Source organism: Salvelinus sp. IW2-2015, linkage group LG6.1, assembly GCF_002910315.2.
Source record: "Salvelinus sp. IW2-2015 linkage group LG6.1, ASM291031v2, whole genome shotgun sequence".
Lineage (NCBI taxonomy): Eukaryota > Metazoa > Chordata > Actinopteri > Salmoniformes > Salmonidae > Salvelinus > Salvelinus sp. IW2-2015.
This window is the reverse complement of record NC_036845.1, coordinates 13343276-13353318: the sequence shown is the minus strand read 5'-3', so window position 1 is coordinate 13353318 and position 10043 is coordinate 13343276. Positions and strand designations below refer to the sequence as shown.

Sequence of the window (10043 nt, the reverse complement as noted above, 5' to 3'; positions counted from 1 at the left end):
TTGTCGATTATTACTTCCTCTTCCACAGTCTCCCCCCTCTCTCTCGCTCCCGCCCTCTTTTTTTCTTATCTCCCCGCCACTCCCCTTCCCCTCCTCCCACAATCCTCTACCCTCCGTTCTCACCCTAGACAATCTACCCTCACCTCCCCTGCCCTTGTCATCTCTTTATTCGCTTCCCACTCCTTGCACCCCATTCACCTCCCTCTACACCCACCCCTCCCCACCCCCATTATCTCTCTTCCGTTCCCTTCCCCACCTTCACTCCCTATCAAACCCCTTAAGAAAGAATTGTTAGAGAGCTGTTGTTGATTTTTCTTATGACGCTTGGTTGTATGTTAGATGTTGCTTATCTTTTATCTGTTTGATTTACTATTAAACAACTCTTCTTATTCGGTTCCCTAAATCCTCTGTTCCCTTCCTTTGTTTTTTCGCTCTGTCTAGTCTTCCACTCTTTTCATTTAGTTCTCATCTCATCTCTATATCAGTCATCCACATCTATTTTTAGCCCTCTTCCACCTCTCTTTGAGTCGCCCTCCTTTCACCTTCATGAGTATGATTTTTTTGAAGTGTTTTATAAATTATATTTTAAGCTACTGTTTAAAGATAAGATAACGCGTGAGCCCTTCTCGCCACACCATACGGACAAAATATTTGAGATTTATTTTTAGCCCTCTCCACCCTCTATTTTTACCCCTCTCAACTTTTATAATTGTTTGAGTAGCACTGGCCTCGTACAAAAAGAGACCCTACGCTCCGTGAAGAGTGGGTCCTAAATAAAGTATCCTCCTAATTATCTCCCTCTCACTTATTTCTTTAGCCCCATTCACTCTATTTAGGCCTCCTTCCCTACCCCCTTATCTTTTCTCACTTTTTAAATTATCCTTTTAGCCCTTCTCACCTTTTTTATTCGTTAGCCCTCCTGCAACTCTCTTTTGCATCCTCACTCTTCTTTTTCCAATCCTCACGTGAGCATCCTGATTTGGCTATACCTCTCACTACTCTCAGATATAATAAGCCCTTTGATCACCTCTAAGGGGTTAGATGATCCCTTTCTCACTCTTTCTACTTTTTTTATTTTTTGTCCACTTCAAAATGCCTTACTCCGATTCAGCCCTCTCACTTTTTAGTAGTATTCATTTTGCTATGCCCCCCTACTCACCGACGATGCCTAAGTATATTTGAGGGCCCCTCTCAACCTATTTATATTAATTGTTAGATCGCCTGGCTCCGCACTCTAGCGATATAAATTATTTAGACCATGTCATCAAGCATATTATGTGATATTTTGAGAGGCCCTAGGCTAAATTAACAGTCGACACCTAGTGGTAGGATTTATGGCCTCTTTCACTTCGTTATATTAACACCTCCCAGGGTCTACAACTCTCTTAGTAATTAGGTCCTTCTTTACTATGTAGATGACTTACTTATCCACGCTAAATAATTTAAAATCATTTAGGTCGCCGTCGGGCCGAAATAGGTTATCACCCTCTTGTTCTTTTCATTGTGTGTTTTTATTTTGGATGTTTTTTTTTTTTCTTTCATATATTTGTTTCTTCCTTATTCTTCAGCCTTTTTCTTTGTCTTTTTCCAATTCATCCCACAATTCGATTTATCGACTAGCCCTTCTTCTCCAGTGAGATCCACTTCTTAGTGAGTGATTTAGTGCCACAACAGATCGCCACCTCCTCACGATGCAAGGTTATGTATCCCTACCTAAAAATAGCCCACTAATTAGCCCATCTCGCTCTCCATTTTCATCATTCGCTCTATTCTTTTTCCTACTCTTCACTCTCTTTTCCATTCTCCGCCTCTCTTTCTCCATTCCCTCACCGCTCATATTTCCCGCTCTTAAAGCTCACATCTGCCTTTTAGCCCTTGAGCTCACTCATATTTCTTAGCTCCTCCATATACTCCTCTTTTTTTTAATTCCGATTCCTCTCACATGTATATATCCCCCATGAATACCTCTCACTCTCTTTTTCCTCTGACTCTTTTTAGCCCTCTCACTCTCTCTTTTATCCCACTCACTCGTCATCCCTTCACTCTCTTTAGTCCTCTCACTCTCTTTCACCACTCCTCTATTCAGTCCTCTCACGTCTCTTTTTTTTGCCATCACTCTCTTTAGCCTCTCACTCTATTTAGCCCTCTCACACTCTTTTTACCTCACTCTTCTTTATGGACATCTAACTCTATTATCCCTACTCACTCCTCTTTCCTCCCTCACTCTCTTTTCCCCTCTCACTCTTTTTAGCACTCTCACTCTCTTTTGTCCCGATATACATCACATCACATTAGAGGCCCTCGAGCTCAGTGAGTTTTTCCCTGTTCCACTACTCTTTGAGGCTCCGAGAACTATCTTTTTACTGATAGACTGACTTTAGTTGGGTATCGCCTACCGCTCACTCTCTTTAGCGGCCTTTTGCTCCACCTTGTTTAAATAGCCAGGCGATAGTGCTCTACACCTCTTACTATATTATTAGTTTTCTTGTCCAATACCTACGCAGCTCTATTTAGTGCTGTCGTCGTGCCTGCCACTCTATTTCTGGGCTCCGTCCTCTCTTTTCGCCCTATCACGCTCTTTTCCCCTCATTGTTGTAGGGTGACGGTCACACATGTCTTAATTTCCCCTTTATCACTCTTATTCCCCCCTCACTCTCGTCCTCAATACTCCCTATCTGCTCAGCCTTAATTCTATCCGCTCCTCACTTCGTTTCCATGCCCTCGTACTAGCACATCCGTACCCCTGTGCTCTCTCCGCTCTCTAGCCGCGCTTCCCTCCACTCGCGTCTTCTTTGAGGCCAGCACAACAGTCCCCTACCATCCACTGCATCTAGGATCTTATCAGCCCCTACTCCACGGCTCTTGGCCTTTTTCCACTCCAGTCCACTGCTCCCTGTTAAGCCCACACTGCCTCAGCTGCCTCTCAGTCTACTAATACCCTCTCAAGCTTTCTTAGCTACAGCGGTGCCACCTCGCTGCTACACTCTTTTCCCTTCTAATTGCCCCCTACCATTCTCCACAACCTCACCTGCTTTTAGCAGGACTTCTCACTCTCTTTTTACCCTCGGCATCCTTTTCTTTCACTTTATTTAGCCCTCTCACTTTATTTAGCCCTCTCACTCTCTTTTTCCATCTCACTCTCTTTTTCCATCTCACTCTATTTATACCTCTCACTCTCTTTAGCCCTCTCACTCTATTTATCCCTCTCACTCTCTTTTTCACTCTCACTCTATTTAGCCCTCTCACTTTATTTATCCCTCTCACTCTATTTAGCCCTCTCACTTTATTTATCCCTCTCACTCTATTTAGCCCTCTCACTTTATTTAGCCCTCTCACCCTATTTAGCTCTTTCACTTTATTTAGCCCTCTCACTTTATTTAGCCCTCTCACTCTCTTTTTCCATCTCACTCTCTTTTTCCATCTCACTNTATTTAGCCCTCTCACTTTATTTAGCCCTCTCACTCTCTTTTTCCATCTCACTCTCTTTTTCCATCTCACTTTATTTATCCCTCTCACTCTATTTAGCCCTCTCACTTTATTTATCCCTCTCACTTTATTTAGCCCTCTCGCTCTCTTTTTCCATCTCGCTCTCTTTTTCCATCTCACTCTCTTTTTCCATCTCGCTCTCTTTTTCCATCTCACTCTATTTCGCCCTCTCACTCTCTTTAGCCCTCTCACTCTATTTAGTCCTCATACTCTCTTTATCCGTCTCACTGTATTTATCCCTCTCACTCTCTTTTTCCCTCTGACTCTTTTTAGCCCTCTCACTCTCTTTATCCCACTCACTCTCTTTAGTCCTCTCACTCTCTTTAGTCCTCTCACTCTCTTTCACCCACTCACTCTATTCAGTCCTCTCACTCTCTTTTTTTGCCATCACTCTCTTTAGCCCTCTCACTCTATTTAGCCCTCTCACACTCTTTTTACCTCTCACTCTCTTTAGGCATCTAACTCTATTTATCCCTCTCACTCTCTTTTCCCTCTCACTCTCTTTTCCCCTCTCACTCTTTTTAGCACTCTCACTCTCTTTTGTCCTCTCACTCTATTTGGCCCCCTCACTCTATTTTTCCCTCTCACTCTCTTTAGTCCTCCAACTATCTTTTTACCTCTGACTTTATTTATCCCTCTCACTCTCTTTAGCCCGCTCACTCTTTTTAGCACTCTCACTCTCTTTTGTTCTCTCACTCTATTTAGCCCCTCACTCTATTTCGCCCTCTCACTCTCTTTTTCCCTATCACTCTCTTTTCCCCTCTCACTATCTTTATCCCTATCACTCTTATTCCCCCTCTCACTCTCTTTATCCCTCTCACTCTATTTATCCCTCTCACTCTTTTTAGCCCTCTCACTCTCTTTTCCCCTCACTCCCTATCCCTCTCACTCTCTTTAGCCGTCTCACTCTCTGTATCCCTCTCACTCTCTTTTTCCCTCTCACTCTCTTTAGCCCTCTCACTCTCTTTTTCCCTCTCACTTTCTTTAGCCCTCTCACTTTCTTTATCCCTCTCACTCTCTTTAGCCCTCTCACTCTCTTTTTCCCTCTCACTTTCTTTAGCCCTCTCACTTTCTTTATCCCTCTCACTCTCTTTATCCCTCTCACTCTATTTAGTCCTTTCACTCTATTTAGTCCTCTCACTCTCTTTAGCCCCTCACTCTCTTTTTCCCTCTCACTCTCTTTTTTCCCTCTCACTCTCTTTAGCCCTCTCACTCTCTTTATCAGTTTTTGTCTGCATCTCTTTATTCCCTACAATAGCAAGCTTGAGTTCAAAGAGGAAGCCTATTCAAGGGATACTTTGGGATTTTGGCAATGAGGCGTGCATGCTAGTAGATACCCATAGACTTCCAGTCACTGCACTAACGCTAGTTAGCATTGGCTCGAGAAACTACTTCTAACGTCCTTAATACGGTGCTCCCTAGTGGYGCAGTGGTCTAAGGCACTGCATCTCAGTGCAAGAAGTGTCACTACAGTCCCTGGTTCGATGTATCACATCCGGCCGGGATTGGGAGTCCCATAGGGCAGCGCACAATTGGCCCAACGTCGTCCGGGTTTGGCCGGGGTAGGCCGTCATTGTAAATAAGAATTTGTTCTTAACTGGCTTGCCTAGTTTAAAAAAAAGTTTCATACTGGACACCGAGACATAAAAATGGTATCCACAAGTTCATCTGATGCTGGGGAAGTATTATTGATTTTCACAAAGTCTGCTGCCTCAGTTTGTGTGAGGTTAATTTGCATATACTCCATAATGTTATGAAGAGTGATCAGATTAATTGCAAAGTCCCTCTTTGCCATGCAAATGAACTGAATCCCCAAAAAACATTTCCACTGCATCTCAGCCCTGCTACAAAAGGACCAGCTGACATCATGTCAGTGATTCTCTCGTTAACACAGGTGTGAGTGTTGATGAGGACAAGGCTGGAGATCACTCTGTCATGCTGATTGAGTTCGAATAACAGACTGGAAGCTTCAAAAGGAGGGTGGTGCTTGGAATAATTGTTCTTGCTCTGTCAATCATGGTTACCTGCAAGGAAACACGTGCCGTTATCATTGCTTTGCACAAAAAGGGCTTCACAGGCAAGGATATTGCTGCCAGTAAGATTGCACCTAAATCAACCATATATCGGATCATCAAGAACTTCAAGGAGAGCGGTTCAATTGTTGTGAAGAAGGCTTCAGGGCGCCCAAGAAGGTCCAGCAAGTGCCAGGACCGTCCCCTAAAGTTGATTCAGCTGCGGGATCGGGGCACCACCAGTACAGAGCTTGCTCAGGAATGGCAGCAGGCAGGTGTGAGTGCATCTGCCCGCACAGTGAGGCGAAGACTTTTGGAGAATGGCCTGGTGTCAAGAAGGGCAGCAAAGAAGCCACTTCTCTCCGGGAAAAACATCAGGGACAGACTGATATTCTGCAAAAGGTACAGGGATTGGACTGCTGAGGACTGGGGTGAAGTCATTTTCTCTGATGAATCCCCTTTCCGATTGTTTGGGGCATTCGGAAGAAAGCTTGTCCGGAGAAGACAAGGTGAGCGCTACCATCAGTCCTGTGTCATGCCAACAGTAAAGTATCCTGAGACCATTCATGTGTGGGGTTGCTTCTCAGCCAAGAGAGTGGGCTCACTCACAATTTTGCGTAAGAACACAGCCATGAATACAGAATGGTACCCACACATCCTCCGGGAGCAACTTCTCCCTACCATCCAGGAACAGTTTGGTGACGAACAATGCCTTTTCCAGCATGATGGAGCACCTTGTCATAGGGAAAAAGTGATAACTAAGTGGCTCGGGGAACAAAATATAGATATTTTGGGTCCATGGCCAGGAATCTCCCCAGACCTTAATCCCATTGAGAACTTGTGGTCAATCCTCAAGAGGCGGGTGGACAAACAAAATCCCACAAATTCTGACAAACTCCAAGCATTGATTATGCAAGAATGGGCTGCCATCAGTCAGGATGTGGCCCAGAAGTTAATTGAGAGCATGTCAGGGCGGATTGCAGAGGTCTTGAAAAAGAAGGGTCAACACTACAAATATTGACTCTTTGCATCAACTTCATGTAATTGTCAATAAAAGCCTTTGACACTTATGAAATGCTTGTAATTATACTTCAGTATTCCATAGTAACCTCTGACAAAAATATTGAAAGACACTGAAGCAGTAAACTTTGTGGAATTTAATATTTGTGTCATTCTCAAAACTTTTGGCCACGACTGTAGATAAAGGACCTCATTGACAAAATCCATAAGTATCCCTTTAATATAAAATGTTCCCCATGCCACATTTTCCCCATACTCTTATTATTTTAACACACTTTATATGGGTTTACAGTATCTAAAGGCCTTTAGGATTCACTGCCCATGTAACTACTGAACGCCCCCTTTAATTCTCAAACCATCTCTGAAATCCAAGTCAAATCCTATACATGCTTTGGTTCAGGTGTTTTGTAGCAGAATATACTGCACACTGGAGACCATAGCATAGGCCCATTAAGAGAATGGTGTGTGCTGTGCAAAGTTACTCATGTGACCATTTCCCTTTCTGGGGGACAATGTCCAGTCAGATTCCATGCCTAACACGCCATCTGTCTTTGGCCATTCAGCAAGGACACAATGAACGAGGGCTATGGTCCTAACACATTCAACTCATTCTCCGTTTTACTGGCATGCTGTGTTGTGCATGTTTTTATCGATTCATTTTGTTTGTCTTGTTGCTTTTTGTTTGATGTGGGGAGTGAGGTCAGTGTATTGAATGGTGTGTTCAAAGGGGTATCATGTTTTTATAGCGCAGCAGGATTGAGAATGGATTCAAAAGAATCTCTCTCCATCACCATTACGTTCTCCTCTCTTGTTGTTCGGCCAAAAGTCATACTGGTCCATATTGATTGTTTTGTCAATGGAAGTTTTCATATTTAGATTTATTCAGTGTCTGGTCATCCACATAACACTGACATAGAGATGACTCATTTGACATCCAGTCATGCATGTGTGGGTTGTTTTCTAGTCTACATATGGTATGTGTGCATGCTTTTGTATGTAATGGATGTGTAGGTATGGACTCCCAGCAGTGACACTTCCCCACATGTGCTCTCGCAGGCGTATATGCTTGTGTTTGTGTCTGTGTGAACGGCATGTGTGTGGTCTCTGGCTGACGACTGTCTTGCATGTGTATATCTCTCTCTCTCGCTCTCTGTCTCTTTGTCCCTCACTGGGTCTCTGTATGTGCTGTGTTGGGGGAGCCCGTATGGAAACAAGGCCCTTGGTCTCTCCCCTGTTACACAACATGCCTGACTCGTGCTGGAGTGCTTCTCTCATGTATGCCACTGTGCCGCCCATGGGTCCTAGTGTCCTCGCTGTTCCCTCCTCCCTGCCTGCCGTTGTATTAGTAGGCAGAATAGACCGCTGTTAGTGTTGTCAGAGAGCCAGTCTCTTTAACCTGATGCACTCTGGCGGAACCACACAGTGTGTGCGTGTGCGTGTGTGTGTGTGTGTGCGTGTGTGTGTGTGTGTGTTTGTGTGTGCGATAATGACCATAATATATTCACCCCTGCTGCACCCATCCAGCAGCGGTAAGCATCCACAATAGTTAAAGAGGTGAATTTGGAAATCGTGACACTGTGCTTGAAACATCCATTTTTTTTCATGAAAGACAGAAAGGTACATAGCCACAGATGCATTGTGTACATTTCTCTGTACAGAACGCAAATGGAGAATCTTTGGTTGCCATTTTACGGTAGTACTGTCTGCCGCTCAGCAAGAGATTTATGGAGAACTGCTGGAGATGTAGCTGTCAGACAGATTTAACACAGTTGAGCAGATACACTTCATTTCTACTGACAAGCAATATCAAGACTCATTGTGTCTTGTTGACAGTGTGGTTATATTCAAACCGTTAGTTATGGTGCCTTTTCTCTTTACCGTGTTCATGTTTTCAAGGTGGATGTTAACATAGCCATAACCTTGGGAAAATTCACATGGTCCCCTTCGGTCTTTTCATTGTGTGCTCGTCTCTTGTTTTCAGATAGCTCGGCTGGTAGCCCTGAGGGTAAAGAGAACCTTTCTCTCCCGGTGTCTCCTTGACCTTTAGATAAACATGGCACAAACTGCTTAGTATATCAACGGAAGGGTGGGAGAGATGGAAGGAGGGAGAGAGGGATGATTAAAAAAGGGCTGGACCGTGACAGCAGAGCAGAGCTGTGTCTGTTTTACTCAGCAAAGCAAGGAGGAACATCGTAGGCATTTAAGGGACTGTTAAGGCAGTGTGTTCGCATATTAGCAATGGAAGATGTAGGGCTTTTTAGCAAAGGTACTGTCATGTTAGCATTTAGTGATGCATGATGGATGTAGTAGTGTATTAGAAAACAATCTTAGCATTGGTAGTATTATATTAGCATTTAGGGGATTTTGTGAGGGAACAGAATGTCCTATGTTTAGTGTTTTTATGTTTTTAGCAAAGGCACAACATCAGCATTTTAACAATGTACAACAAAGTAGGAAGCTTTTTAGCTTTTGCAAAGAAACATTAACATGAAAGATTTACTGCTTTTTTACGAGCGGACAGAATTTGTGAGAGCAGTAGCATTTTGACTGTAATGGTGATGGTCAACTAATTCAACTGGCACAATGCTCTCTACTCTATGATGGATCCTCTGCCCCTGGCTCACTCAAAAAAGCCCTGTGCGCTCTCGCAGAAAGGGGAAAATGGCTATTAATAGCGCCCCCTTAACCCCGCTTCCCGCACGCACGCACACACACACACACACACACACACACACACACACACACACACACACACACACACACACACATACACATAACACACTCCTCCATACACATAACACACTCTTCCATAGCCCTGCAGCCTCAGTGAGCTCTGTCACCATGCTGCAGCTCACAGATTGTGGACTCCCTCCTCTCATCACTCTCTCTCTCTCTCTTCTCCTCCTCTCCCCTCCCCACATCCTATTTTCTCTTTTGAATCATGTGGAGCTCAGCTGTCTGGTAGGCTCCTCCTACCTCTCTCTCTCTCTGGCTCTCTCTGGCTCTCTCTCTCTAACTGCCTCCCATGGGAGTCTCCCCTACTGTTTCCGTGATCCTCTTGGGTACAGTAAACAGATTCAACTTAGGTTAACAACAGCACTCAGAGTTGGCAGAATGATAACAGACCACCATTGGATGCAAGCCGGCACTACAGAATTAATATCGTAATAAACTCACTCAATTATGCATGAATGAAAAATAAACATTAGCGATGTTTATGAGTGCTACTTTAGGCTACTGTATGTTTCATCATGGGATCCGTAGCCAATATGCCACAATTTGTAAAATGCCTTATATGAAGTATGGAAGGGGTATTATGGCAGAATTCACAAGCCATCCGTGAATATCTCCTCAACTACAGCATTTTTTTTGTGAGTGTGGATATTTTATACAGTTGCCATTGGCAACCATTATTTTAAAATTGCAAATCATTTATTTTGTCAGATCTTCTATTTTAGACCTGTTGGCGTTTTTAATATTCTCCCGCTGTATTAGTAATAAAAGGCCTGTAGATGTATTTTTCAG

At 43.8% G+C, this 10043-nt stretch overlaps 1 protein-coding gene across 1 annotated transcript in view; it reads left to right on the top strand.

Moving 5' to 3' along the window:
* LOC111964727 (synaptic vesicle glycoprotein 2A) overlaps positions 1–10043 on the top strand; it is a 47881-nt gene that overhangs the window by 25771 nt on the left and 12067 nt on the right. The gene's annotated exons all lie outside the window — the stretch shown is intronic.